The sequence below is a fragment of the Euphorbia lathyris genome, chromosome 1, assembly GCF_963576675.1.
Source record: "Euphorbia lathyris chromosome 1, ddEupLath1.1, whole genome shotgun sequence".
NCBI classification, from domain to species: domain Eukaryota; kingdom Viridiplantae; phylum Streptophyta; class Magnoliopsida; order Malpighiales; family Euphorbiaceae; genus Euphorbia; species Euphorbia lathyris.
In genome coordinates this window covers 49,997,939-50,003,247 of record NC_088910.1, presented here as the reverse complement: position 1 = coordinate 50,003,247, position 5,309 = coordinate 49,997,939, and the positions used below count along the sequence as shown (strand labels likewise).

The window sequence follows — 5,309 nt, the reverse complement described above, 5'->3', positions numbered from 1 at the left end:
CACACGCCCCGGGGCCGTCGAGCGCGCATTCCGTGCCGTCGGGCTCGTGCGTCCAACGGACGTCGAGCGCGCGCCCCGTACTGCCGGGCAGGCGTCCGACTGTCGTTGGACGCGCGTCGGCTGCCGCTAGGCGCTCGCACCGCGTCGCTGAGCACTCGCGAGCCGTCCAATCGACGACCGCGACCCACTGTAACTTCTCCTTCCTTATTATATTTTTTGTTTTTAAAACTTCCGGAATCAACCGTTTCAACCGTCTTGTTTACAGGTTTTCGTCACAGGTCCTCCGACTCGGTGTCTACAATGATCATTCGGGTGGATAAGAACGTCCCTTCATAAGGTATACGTCCCTTCACAAGGTATACGACTCTCCACAACGGATACGTCTTTTCGCAACGGACACGACACTTCGATCAAGACTCTTCAACATCTATAAATAAAGAGTTGATGGAGAGTTGATGAGAGAATAATGACATATAATGATATATGTGTCGAAGAAAGAGATTAGTGTAGAATTTATGCAGAAATTCCTAATCAAGTGATTCAGAAGTTAGATTTAGATTCTGTAAAAAGCAATATGATGTACACACATTGTTTACAAATTAATAACAAATTCAGTAGCGTTTAGACATTGTTCCAGTTTAGTTTTCATTTTGGTAGTAGACCGACCCAGTCTCTATTATGAAGATTCAACGAGAAGATTGAGTAGAGGATTCGCCCCTGAGCCTGACAAACTCGAACGAAACCCAAGGAAAGGATTGACAACCCGTTCACGTGTACGCCGTCGAAGAATTCAATGCTCCATGTTCTCTGTAAACATGTATCAATTTATATTTCATCTAATAAAGTCCGTTCTATTCGATAGATTTTTATGCAGCACTTTGGTAAATGAGCCGAAGTGGATTGATGCTGGTGTTTTCATTAAAACGTATTTAATTCAAATCTTTACAAGGAAACTTTGTTGAACACTTAGGCAAATTATCATCTCGAAAGAGTTTTAATTTGATTAAGGGCAACTATCCCGAAAGGGTTTTGTCGCGTTCAAAGCCAATTAATTAGAGGTTCCGTCATTTATTTTATCTTTATAATTCGTACAAAGTTTAAAGTTGTTTCTTTGCTTAATGCAAACAAATATACCTGTTTACTTTTCTAAAAGTACTAAAACGTTCCTGTTTTGCAAATTCAATCTTAAATTAGATATTTTCTAACATCTTCATATTCTAATCTAATTCTTATTCTAGCTATTTCAAAACCAAAACCGATTAAACGATTTTTCCATATCATAAACCTAAAGTAAATTTAACCGATTATAAATAAGTTTTGTTTTAAAAAGCGTTCCCCGTGGGATCGATATCTTTTATTACTACAAGCGTATACCGTGCACTTCCGGAAATCGTTCAACAAATTTTTGGCGCCGTTCCCGGGGAAACGCCAAAATTTTTGACAAAATTTTAAATTTTTCGTGTTTTATTACGAATCTAGGTTTATTCATACTTATTCAAACTTTTATATTTTTAATTATTTTCAATTACTAACTTATTTATTTTTCAAGTTCTGTTTTGTAGGTAGTTTCGGTTCGTGCGAAATTTCAAGTTCATGCGCAGTTCTCGAAGTTCGGGCATGTCACCAGATCCTATTGACCCAGAAATTGAAAGAACTCTTAAAAAGAACAAGAGAGAAAAGAAAAAGAAAAACCAAACCCCAATAAAAACTAAAATTACCGAGCCAGAAGTAATGGCCACACTTATGGATTACGCTAGGCCAGGAGTGGCCGGTGTAACAAACAGTATAGTTAGACCCCAAATCAATGCAAATCAATTTGAAATTAAGCCTGCGTTGCTTAATATGTTGCAAAATAATGTAATGTTTTACGGGTTACCTAACGAAAATCCTAATACCCATTTGACAAATTTCTTAGAAATTTGTGACACTTTTAAAATACCAAATGTGACTGCGGAAGCGATCAATCTTCGCCTTTTTCCTTTTACTTTGAAGGATCGAGCCAAAGAATGGTTAACTTCTATGCCAGCCGCATCAATTGAGACTTGGGAGCAATTAGCCCAAGCATTTTTATCAAAATTTTTCCCTTTAGCAAAAACCGCAAGAGTCATTAAAGAGTTAACATCTTTTTCTCAAAATGATAATGAAACTCTTTATAAGGCTTGGGAACGTTTTAAAGAACTTCAACGTTTATGCCCACACCACCAATTGCCCGCTGAACTTTTAATGCAAACATTTTATAATGGACTAAATCCTACAACTAGAGGTTCATTGGACGCTATGTCTGGAGGGTTATTCATGAAGAAAACATCTGCCCAAGCGAGAGAACTTTTGGAGGAAATGGCAATCAACAGCAGTATGTGGCCCGCGGAACGTGGACACCTACCATTAGCGAAACCATCATCCTCAACAGCATCATCAGTTAAAGGTATAGTTAATCTTGATCCAGTAGCGATGTTGCAAGCCCAATTTTCTGCCTTGTCACACAAAATTGATAGGTTTATGGCACCGTGTGATCCTAATGGTCAACCAATCCAAACGGATGTGGATTACGAAGGTATGAGTGAAATTGAACAGGTAAATTTTGTCCAAGGGCAAAACCAAACTAATAATCCTTATTCCAATACATATAATCCTGGATGGAGAAATCATCCTAACTTTAACTGGAGAGATAATAACAATAATAATGTTAATGCTAATCAAAATCGTACTACAAATTATCAAAATCAATCAAGAGATACGATTAGCACCTTATCTTCTAAAATCGACAAATTCATTGATGCGATGAGCGGAAAAATAAGTAATCACGACGATGGTTTTAAACGGATCGAGAATAAATTCGATCAGCTTATTAAAAACCAATCATCCAGCATCCATAATTTGGAGATTCAAATTGGACAACTCGCTAAATCAATTCCATCCCGCAAAGAGGGAAGTCTTCCAAGCCATACGGAAGAAAATCCGAAAGAGCATGTTAATGCTATCACTCTTCGTTCAGGGAAAAACTACTTAGGCCCGGAAATGCCCGGAAATTCGACTTTACCTGGAACTGATTTATCGAAGCCCAAAGAGGATACATTAAAACAAAAAGATGCACCAATTGACTCTAGTACAAAAACTTTTGTACCCAGACCACCTTTTCCACACAAAGTCCGCAACAAGGACTATGACAAACAACTTTTAACATTTTTAGACAAACTTAAGAATTTGCATATTAATTTAACGTTTATGGATGCGATTACGCAAATTCCCAATTATGGTAAATTCCTCAAAGATTTAATTTCAAAGAAAATCAGTTGGGAAGGAATTTCATCCATTTCACTAACTGAAGATTGCAGTTCGATTGTGTCAAGCAATTTGCCCACAAAACTTAAAGATCCCGGATGTTTTACCATTCCGTGTAAATTGGGAGATATAGAATTCCCCAGTTGTCTTTGTGATTTAGGAGCAAGCATTAACTTGATGCCATTATCTATATTTAATAAGTTAGGTTTAGAAGAAGACATCAAACGTACCAATATGGTTTTACAATTAGCGGATCAAACCACTAAAAGACCATACGGTATAATTGAGGATGTTTTAGTTAAAGTTGACAAATTTATTTTTCCTACCGATTTTGTTATTTTAGATTTTGCTTATGATGTAAATTGTCCGCTAATCTTTGGTAGACCGTTCATGAACACGGGACGTGCTCTAGTTGATGTGTCGGAAGGGAAAGTAGTTTTACGAATAGGAGATGATAAGATTGAGTTTGACATGAATCAAGCGATGAAATATCCTATGGAGGATTTCGCTTGTATGAAACTTGATTTAATTGAAGAATGTGTAAATGACATTGTTCAGAAAGAAGAAATAATAGAACCTATAATGAGTGAGGAACTAGAAGATAAGGACCCAGAACCTTTGATTCGAGAAGATGGACCAGTTCCGCCTTCGACTATAGTTCCACCTAAATTAGAACTTAAGGAATTACCAGGTCATTTGAGGTACGCTTTCTTAGGCGAAGGCGATTCTCTACCTATAATTATCTCTAACAAGTTGACACAAGTTCAAGAAGAGAAATTGAAAGAAGTTGTTAGAAATAGGATAGGAAGTATGGGTTGGCAAATTTCAGACTTAAAAGGTATTAATCCAAGTATTGTAATGCATAGAATTCACTTAGAAGAAGATAAGCCACCTAAAGCGGATAGGCAAAGACGCCTAAATCCGAACATGAAAGAAGTAGTAAAAAATGAGATTACTAAACTTCTGGACAATGGAATCATCTACCCTATCTCGGATAGTGAATGGGTTAGTCCAATCCATTGTGTACCTAAAAAGGGAGGCATAACAGTTGTAAGGAATGAAGAAGGTGAATTAATACCTACGCGAACCACCACTGGTTGGAGGGTTTGTATAGATTATAGAAATTTAAATAAAGCAACTAGGAAAGATCATTTTCCTCTTCCTTTCATTGATCAAATGATCGAAAGGATAGCTGGTCATGCTTTCTACTGTTTTCTTGATGGTTACTCCGGATTCTTTCAAATATACATTTACCCGGATGACCAAGATAAAACAACTTTTACATGTCCTTATGGAACATTTGCATATAGAAGAATGCCTTTTGGTCTATGTAACGCACCTGCAACATTTCAACATTGTATGACTGCGATTTTTAATGATTTCATTGAAGATATCATGAAAGTTTTTATGGACGATTTTTCAGTTTATGGAGATTCTTTTGATTCATGCCTAGAAAACTTGGATAAAGTTCTGTCTAGGTGTGAAGAAACAAATTTGGTATTAAACTGGAAAAAATGTCATTTCATGGTTGACGAATGAATTGTTTTAGGTCACAAAATCTCTGAAAAAGGATTAGAAGTAGATAGAGCAAAAACCTCAGTAATAGAGAAATTACCCCCTCCAACTACTGTAAAGGGAGTAAGATCATTCTTAGGACATGCTGGTTTTTACAGAAGATTTATTAAGAATTTTTCTGTAATTTCCAAACCACTTACTAATTTACTCATGAAAGATTCAACCTTTGATTTTAATAAAGAATGCGTTAAAGCTTTCGAAACATTGAAAACTGCTTTAGTCAGTGCACCTATTATTGCTAAACCCGATTGGGATTTACCCTTTGAAATCATGTGTGATGCAAGTGATTTAGCTGTCGGATGTGTTTTAGGTCAAAGGAAGGATAAGAAACTTCATGTCATTTATTATGCAAGTCACACACTATCTGGTGCACAATTAAACTACACCACAACAGAAAAAGAAATGTTAGCCGTAGTTTTTGCATGTGACAAGTTTAGGTCATACTTGTTAGG

At 36.8% G+C, this 5,309-nt stretch overlaps 1 non-coding gene across 1 annotated transcript; it reads right to left on the bottom strand.

The window, feature by feature from the left end:
- Window positions 1-2,100: 2,100 nt before the first annotated feature.
- Window positions 2,101-2,207, bottom strand: LOC136216122 (small nucleolar RNA R71). Its single transcript, XR_010683113.1, has one exon. It is a non-coding gene; the product is annotated as a small nucleolar RNA R71 (small nucleolar RNA).
- Window positions 2,208-5,309: the final 3,102 nt, after the last annotated feature.